Source organism: Falco rusticolus, chromosome 7 (assembly GCF_015220075.1).
Source record: "Falco rusticolus isolate bFalRus1 chromosome 7, bFalRus1.pri, whole genome shotgun sequence".
Lineage (NCBI taxonomy): Eukaryota > Metazoa > Chordata > Aves > Falconiformes > Falconidae > Falco > Falco rusticolus.
In genome coordinates, this window is record NC_051193.1 from 47,075,138 (window position 1) to 47,084,450 (window position 9,313).

General features: G+C 38.1%; 1 long non-coding RNA gene across 1 annotated transcript in view; it reads left to right on the plus strand.

The window, feature by feature from the left end:
- Window positions 1–9,109, plus strand: part of LOC119151728 — a 434,000-nt gene extending 424,891 nt beyond the window's left edge. The window contains exons 2-3 of the long non-coding RNA XR_005105524.1: window positions 7,731–7,816; window positions 8,977–9,109. This is a non-coding gene — a long non-coding RNA (uncharacterized LOC119151728). The remainder of the gene's footprint in view (window positions 1–7,730; window positions 7,817–8,976) is intronic.
- The last annotated feature ends 204 nt before the right edge of the window (window positions 9,110–9,313 follow it).

Genomic DNA, 9,313 nt, shown 5'->3' on the forward strand with positions numbered 1-9,313 from the left:
TGATTCTATTAAGGGTCTTCATTAACTGTTCTTTTGAAAGCTGAAGACAACATAACCTAACACTTTAAATAAGCCATTTAGTATAAATCATGTGCAATCCAGTAGACATGTCAAAACACTGCTCTGCAATCTCGCAGCTAGTCTTCTACAGGTCTGTGGCCATGTCCTATATACATGGAGAAAAAGGGATACAGTGCCAGAAGTGTATTCAGCTGCATTTTCCATCAGTGTCAACTTTATTGAAAACTGTACAGAGAAATTTCCTTGATGAAACAACATTAAATAAAAGATCCTTTTGGAGTTCTTTACAATGCACAGGTGTTTTTGTAAACAGGTAATAAGAAATTAAACAATTGGGTCTCCTTTTGTTCTAGTTTTCTAATCAATTGGTTCTGTTTTGGTTTCTTTAGTGCTGTGATAGGGCTGGCAGGCAGCGTGGAAAGACTGGCAGAATGAGGCATCTCTATTGCTTGTCTGAACTTTAGCATGAGAATGACAGTTGTCAGGAAATACCTTAATTTATATGCTGATCCCTAATAGAGTTTTCATGTCTTCTGATAATTTCATTTTCTCTTTCCTCAGATGAAACCTGTTAAATTTTTTCAGTATCTCCAAGTTATTTTCTCTAGGTTTATATTTAGAGCCATATTTGCACAGAAAGTTATTCTTATTCTGCTTGTAAGGAGCAGACAAAGTAAGTGTGTATGTATATACACAGAAGTATGTATGCATAAAACAAGTACTTGGAAGTATAGCTGACAGTCATTTTATATAGGTGAACAAATAATACAGCTTTTCTAATTAACGTAATTCTGACAATCATTTGGTATACTTGCTTAAGCAAGTAGGAACTGGCCAGTAATAGGTAGAAATATCTGAGAATTAATCTTTAGGACGCATTTGTCTCCCATTTCAGTACACATACACCGTGCTTGGCCACAGATTGTCTTACACTTTTTCACTTTTTTCAAGTATCATTTGAAAGCAGTATATTTTGATAACCTCAGTAAATCTATTTCTTAGTATGTTCATATTCTAATATTACCTGTGACTACATCCCATAGTCTATATAATTTTATTTGGATTACATCTTTTACTTTCTCTAAGAAAAAGAAAAATATTCTAGCTTACATATCTGTAATTAGACAACCCTTTTTTTTTTTAAGTGAAGATTAAAAAAATTGCTGCATTTTATCTTTCATCAAATTTATTTTTAGCTTGACTTCTAATAATTCAGAAACATGTATCATATCTAGTAACAGCATAAAGTTATGTAGCCCAGATTAGGCCAGTTTCATCTGGAATGATCCATTGTATTTTGAAATAGAAAATACAGCTGCTTCTGACACATTAAGATAATAGTTACACTGTACCAGTTATACTTTGTGTGTATTTTTTAAAGACTGGAATTTGAGACGAACTCTTCTATGTTGGATAATTTCATTCCTTCTAACTTGATTTTCAGTACTGAGTAAGTCCAGAACACCAGAAAATCACAAGGAAAAGCAGAATATCAATAAAACTCACAGAAAGTAACCAGATGTACCACAATTCCCAGTTGATAATTTTGCATAATGGTCTTCACTTCCCCTATCTGATGTTGCTGGGAGACTGGAGATACAGATGTTCTCGGTTCATTCTTAATTCCGTGATCCCTCTTTTTCTGCTTTTAGTTTTGCCTCTTCAGTCTTTTCATTCTACACTTAAAAACATACTGTTTCGTTCCTCACGAAGCATTTCTACAGCACAGATTCGCACAGCTGGTGTTTATTCCTGACATCATGCAGCAGGTTCCCGTTCCATGGGCATTCGCGGTGGCTAGTTCAGCACCAAGGACAGCGAAGGCGGCTTTCCCGAGCCCTGCCGCGCCGAGGGCGCGCTCCCAGCCTGCCCGGCAGGAGCAGGGGGAAAATACAAAATCTTGCGGCGGTGGTTAAATACCAGAGCAGATTGGCCAGAGAGCTTGTGGGCTTTTGTAGCTGTTCAAGTCTCCACTGGACATGCCCTGAGCTACCTCTTCTAATTAGACATGTTTTGAGCAGGAGACTGGACTGAATGATCTCTGCAGAGCCCTTCCAACCAAAATGATGACTCTGTGATATAATTTGTCCCATATAAAGATTAATAATAACGCCCCTCCCCCCAAATATTCCCCTAAAACAACAAAAACCACCTCCCAGCATTCTGTAAACAGAGCATCACGCACTGAAGTAGTATGGTTTTTTCCTGTTCTTTATTTGTCCTTAATTTGCTTGTTTGTTCATAAAAAGTATAAAGATGAGGGGTTTAATACCGAGTTTTGCTAAAGGTTATCGGATAACAAGTCTAAATGTTATGAAAAATTAATCATAGATGGTACAAGGGTTATTGAAAGAAATTGATTTGTTAAGGAAGATATGAATATATAAATGCTTTGTAGTTTTCAGTTTGATATTCATTCTGACCTTCCCATACCACCTTTGTCAGCAGCCACATTGTCCTAAACTGCTACCTTACTGTTTTTAAAGTGTTCATGTGTTCATTGGGGTAAGAAATGGCCACACTATGAGGAACATGCTTTGTGCAGTGTAAATCATTGAATTCCTGATCAAATCAGAAAGTTTAGTTCAGGTCCTTTGATATCACTTTCCTTTGTATAAAGACAAAAAAAAAAAAAAAAACAACCAAAAAAAAAAACCCAAACAAAAAACCCCCCAAAAAAACCAAAACAAAAAAAACCCCAGCACAGTGGTTGAATTCTACTTACGTGATTGTATTTTGCCTACTGAAATTTTACATAATATTACTAACAAATTGATATTACCAATAGAGGGACATGATCATTACCTCCTCGGTCACTATTTTCCCAGGAAATGCTGTGTACCTTAATGAATATTGCTCAAACTGTTGTTCTAACAAGGAAGATTACAGTGTGATTTGTATCCTGTTATTCACTGTATACTAAAAGAAGCGTATTAGCATGAGTAAAGTCTAGGTTAGGTTCAGAAGTGGTCATACCAGCTGCTAGATCTCACACAGGCACGCAGGGCTGGTAGCAATGACGCTAAAATAATGCTTCCTGACCTGATAACTAGGTTTGAGAATTATTTCTCTGACTTGCTGCTAAAGTATGACTTCAATTTTTTTTATATTCTTGACTCCCAGTCAGAAGTTTGTTTAAAAATAGATAAATACATAAACCCCCAAGCCAGAGTTGTGCTATATATGGGGAAAGAAGACAGAGAGAAGCAGAAAGATTGAAGAAGTTATCTCAACATTACAATCATTTTAAAGATGGAGGTGGGGTGTAAAATGAATTTGTCATTGTGATTTCATTTTCTGCAAATACTTGAGGAAGCAAATTTTTACTGGAAATAACATTTATAAAGTTTTGTTCATATAGGCTGATTTTCAAAGATACAGATTTTTTTTTATTATTATTTAAAGAATTCAGACTGTCATCTTTGTCTAATTGACTCCTCTTTTGTTCTGTGTGTGTGTGTTTAAACTTAATGCCTCTGTCTGATCTCCTTACTTTGCTGCTTTATTTTTTGTCCTTCCTGGCTGATTTTAAACTTCTATATTTATGCCTTCTCTGACCGTTGCAGATTCTACTTCTAACCTCTTTCAATGCAAAATGTTGTGCTGACACCCATAGCCATACAATTGTTTGTGAATTTGACCTGTTCTATGTTCAGATCACTTTCTCCAAGACTGATAGATGTGATTGAATAATATTTAGTGAGTACTTTACATTCAGAATTCTGACTCTTTTGTGGGAAGCCTTTACAAATATGTAACTATAGAGTCTATGGGGCAGATGGGATCTACCCAAGGGTACTGAGGGAGCTGGCAGAAAAGCTTGCCAAGCCACTCTCCATCATCTACAAACAATCCTGGCTAACTGAGGGGGTCCCAGAAGACTGGTGGTTAGTCAATGTAATGTCCAGCTATAAGAAGGGCAGGAAGGAGGATCTGGGGAAGTACAGGCCTGTCAACCTGACCTTGGTGCTGGGGAAGATTATGGAGCAGATCATCCCAAGCACCATCATATCACATGCAGAACAACATGGGGATCAGGCCCAGCCAGCATGGGTTTATGAAAGGCAGGTCCTGCTTGATGAACCTGATTTCCTTCTATGACAAGATGACCTACTTTTAGTGGATGAAGGAAAGCCTGTGGGTGATGTCTACCTGGACCTTAGTAAAACCTTTAACACTGTCTCCCACAGCTTTCTCCTGGAGAAACTAGCTGCTTACGGCTTGGACAGGTGTACTCTACACTGGGTAAAAAGCTGCCTGGATGGCTAAGCCCAAAGAGTGGTAGTAAGTGGAGTTACATCTGGCTGGTGACTGGTCACAAGTGGTGTTCCCCAGGGCTCAGTACTGGGGCCATCTCTGTTTAATACCTTTATCAATGATCTGGATGATGGGATCATTGCACCCTCAGTAAGTTTGCAGATGGCACCAAACTGCAGGGGGAGTGTTGATCTGCCTGAGGGTGGGAAGGCTCTGCAGAGGGATCTGGACAGGTTGGACTGATGGGATGAGGCCAGTTGTATGATGTTCAACAAAGCTTAGTGCTGGGTATTGCACTTGGGTCACACCAGCCCCATGCAGTGCTACAGGCTGGGGGAAGAGTGGCTGGAAAATTGCCTGGTAGAAAAGGACCTGGGGGTGCTGTTTGACAGTTGGTTTGGGGGTGCTGGTTGATGGCCAGCTGAATATGAGCCAGCAGTGTGCCCGGGTGGCCAAGAAGGCCAACGGGATCCTGGCTTGTATCCAAAACAGTGTGGCCAGCAGGACAAGGGAAGTGATTGTCCTCAGATTACAACCAGATTGTACTCAGACCTGGTTGGGCCGCACCTTGAATCCTGTGTTCAGTTTTGGGCGTCTCACTGCAGGAAGGATGTAGAGGTGCTGGAGTGTGTCCAGAGAAGGGGAATGAAGCTGGTGAAGGGTCTGGAGAACAAGTCTTAGAAGGAGTGGCCAAGGGAACTGGAGTTGTTTGCCTGGAGAGGAGGAGGCTCAGGGGGGGACCTTATTGCTCTGTGTAAGTACCCAAAAGGAGGCGGTAGGCTGGTGGGGGTCGGTCTCTTGTCCAAGATAACTGGCGACAGGACAAGAGGAAACAGCCTCAATTTACACCTGGGGAGGTTTAGATTGGATATTAGGAAAAATTTCTTCACTGAAAGGGTGGTTGATGGTCAAACATTGGACCAGATTGCCCAAGAAGGTCATGGAATCACCATCCCTGGAGGTCTTTAAGAAACACATAGAGGCATCGCTTAGCAACATGATGTAGTGGTGAACTTGGCAGTCCTGCGTTAACAGTTGGACTCCATGATCTTAAAGGTTTTCTCCAACCTAGATGATTCTACGGTTCTGTGTCTTGATTTGTAATGAATTAATTTTGTTGGTTGGTAGTAACCAGTTGATGATCCCCTAGCTTGTGCTGCCAGATACGTTCTGCAAAGAAGAGCAAATGTGTGCCTGGATTGTGACAGAGGTATTTCCCCAAAATGACCTGTGGCTCTGCAATCCCTCTCAGTGCCCTTCAGCACTGATAATGTGTATGCTCTCTGCTGTGTGTGCATTGTGACAGCCTGAGTGACACACCGTGCAACGAATAATAATGTGTTATAGCTGCAAGTAGAGCTTAACTTACCTCTTGCTTCCAGCACCTTTCCTAACAAACTCCTGTACTCCCACACAGTTTTGTGGCAAAGGGCTGGAAAATATTTATGTACTTGTTCTCATTTAACCAAAGCAGAAATCCTTGCCGTTCTAAAGCTTAGCATACGAGGTCTTCATCAGCATGGTTGCCCTATAAATATCCCACTTAAATACCTTACAGAATCAAATCCTGAAGGTGCGCATGGGCATAATACAGAATTTGCCCAGAGTAAATATCAGTCAGTTTGCTAAAGGAATGTGTAAGATGCAGGCATTTGAAGTTTTCTGCAGCAAGGTAGTAAAGTGGTATCTCAGATGTTTTCTCTGTCTTAATATTAAAGTATTTGGAAATAGATTTGAATCTGTGAGTATATTGTCTAGTATTTTCTCTCTGCATAGAATTGTCCCAGTCATTATGACAAGTTTTTGTTCAGGGGGTTGGTGTTTTTTTTTTTTTTACTGACCAGCAGGCTTAATGACTGACTCATAATCCTGCTATACAGCCATACACTGCCTCCCACCTAATACCATAGTGACAAGCTGCTGGTTTTCTTTTTTGCAAAATAAGTAAGAAATAGAAATTAAGTCTTTAAAAAAATGGGATAGCCACTGATATCTTGGTATGATCAAGCTGACATGAATGGTGCTGACTAACTATAAGAAATACTCCTTATCCCTGCAAGGTTACACATGGACCTCAAACATTTAGCATGTTTTATTTCCTGTTATATTAGCAAACAGTGTTCTTGTTTGAAAGGCTTTTAAAAATGGTGACATAAGGGAGTTAGGTGATTAATGCACTTGGGCAAAATCTGTAAATCACAGAACATTTCAAATCCACATGTTTAAGCACCTGAATACTTTTAAAAATCTACTCTAGAGGCCTTGTTTGTAGAATAAAGTCAGGTTTAGTGATGTTTTGATGTTGTTCAGAGAAGTTTAAACTGAAGAATTTCAGCAAGCTTGAGTTCTTATGTGAACTGTAGGAACTTCTGATCTAAAATACATTAATTTAATGGGAAAATGCCAGTGCCACCCTGCCTACAAAAAAGCAGAAAATCCTAGACTGTCAAGTTCAAGGACCAATCTGCATCTGCCTCTCATTCCAATGTATTCTTTTGTAGATTTAACAAGCATATACTTTGTGATAGCTACAATCTACATTATTTTTGAATAAATATATGGGAAATTTTCTCTCTCTTTTAAGTCACAAGTATTTGAAAAGTACTTTTATGACAATATCCATGCCTACAGTGTTTTTGACCATTAAAAACGTGCTAATGATAACATTTAAGCATTACCACAGTCATGATAAACATGTATATACAGAGATATATATATGTATCAATAAAATGCAGTAACAATGAAAAGGAATTTTACATTTTACTAGAATTCCAGAGAAGTAATTCTAGTAAAATATACTGTATGTCCTTTAGGACCACAGATGGTTAATTCCTGCTTCCAGATCTATGCATTCATATATGGAGTTATTAAATGTGTTTTCCAAAAGTGTTGATTCATTTTATTTGGCTCATCTTTGGAGAATGCATTTTAAATGGTGCTGGATTTAACAAATCTTGCTGTGCCTGTTTTTGAAAATAAAGCCCATTTGAGACATTTTAAATGAAGGCCCACATACCTTGACCTCCTGATTAACACCAAATGTATTTGTGAGCAATTTTTGTAAAATCTGAAACTTCATCCTAGTATTCTAGTTTTCTTAATATTACCTCTACTTGTTGTCCAAAGACCATCAGTACTGTAAACTTTGATGCTAATACTACTTCTTATCTCTTAAATGATAGGTATTTTTATTAGTATGTTGAAGATAATTTCCACCTATATCTACAAAGCAGTGTAAAGCAAATACAATTGTAAGGAAACGCAGTTTCAATCTCACCTAGTGGAAAAGTGCAAGGACGGAGAAATAGGTCTGAAAATTCCCAAAAAGCACTTGGTACAAGTGTTGATCAAATTCAGATTCCTGTATATCATCTCTTGTTTTTTTTCCTACTCCCAAACAATCCTATAATCATGATGTGGAGCTTCTTAAAACAATGTTTCATTCCTTGCAGGTTTTTCATCCTCTTCATCACCAGAAATAGTTCCCTTAACAAGAAACTCTTCCCTAGATCTTGAAGATCAGACATGCTTCAATAAGGTGAGTTGCAATTTAAAACTGTACCATACCCACTGGGAATGAAGTTTGGAGAGATGGTAGGAAAACTAAGTCTAAAGTAATATTGATTAATAAATAAATAAATACACACTCGCATACATATGCATGCACACACACTTTCTTAAACTAATCATTATTCTTACCATAATTTTCCGTAGTTATGACTGACAGGATTTCTTAACTTCTTATCAGGATTTTTAACACGTAGTCAATAAAGAATGACAAATGTTCTCAACTACAAGTTCCTTTTAGAACTTCTCAAAGGAACCTGTCTTAATGGGGACAAGGATGGTTATTTGTATCAAACCGCTTTCCTCTTATTGTCTCCAAAATATAGAGCTACATTTTCCCCTTGTAACCGTTCCAGGGCTTAAGCGCAAATCCAATGCAAAAGTGTTTGGGCTATTCTTCCACTTCCAACGAAAGTTGTGGAACTACCTGTTATGGAATAATTCTGTATTCTCTTTAGAAGTGACGCCATAGTGGGCTAGGCAGGTTATTGATCTATTCTGGAGTAGCATTAGCCAATTCCAAAAGAATTTCAAGAGGCTTATTATTGTTCTCAGCGGTTTTCATCCACCTCTTTAAGATGATACTGAAAGACAATTAGATATTTCACATTTCATATGATCTTTAAACAATGTACACTTTTACTGGAAATGTGGAGATTGAAGAGAGAGCTGAACACCGCGTAAGAAAATCCAGAGAACTGAAGGTGAAGATTGGTCTTTTAACTAACTTATACCATATTTCAGAGCACTTGTGAGTATAAATGTGGTGATTCCTGCCTTCATTCATTCTACGTCCTAAATTGTTCCCTGACTTTTTCATCCATCTAGTTTGAGTCAATGTCTGTCAAAATACATTTATATCACAATGCATTCAGAGATCTTAAATGACTTAATATCAGGTGTTCACTGCTAGTATACAGAAAATAATTATAATTATTAAGGAGGGTGAAGTTTTAACTTCCCTGCTGCCTTATATTTTTCCTATTTTCCTTGCCTGGTGTAGAGCACATCATATTGTGGTAATGGTGCCACATCATGCAATGACTCAATTGTGAAACTTTCCCTAGTCCGATTATTGGTGAGTCCATCCTGTTTAACATATTCAGTAAGTATTTTTTTTCCATTTTACAGGTAGGGTAACAGGCATACAGAGACATCAAGTAACCTATATTGAGATCATGCAAAGACTCTGGAAATATAATCCCAGTGAGTCCTGGCTATAACACTTTTGATGTCGTCATCACTGGCCACAGTCCTGGAAGCACTGACGGTAAGAAAATAGGTTCTTATGTATGTGAATATGCATTATAGTATCTCAGTCCATTTGAATTTGGATAAGTCTAAAAAAACCCTTTCTGTCATTTTCCAATGGCCAAAGATAAACCAATAGTGATTTAAAAAAAAGGGGGGAAAAAAAAGAAAAAAAAAAAAGTTGAAAAAAATTACTATAAAAACTACATTGTGGGTT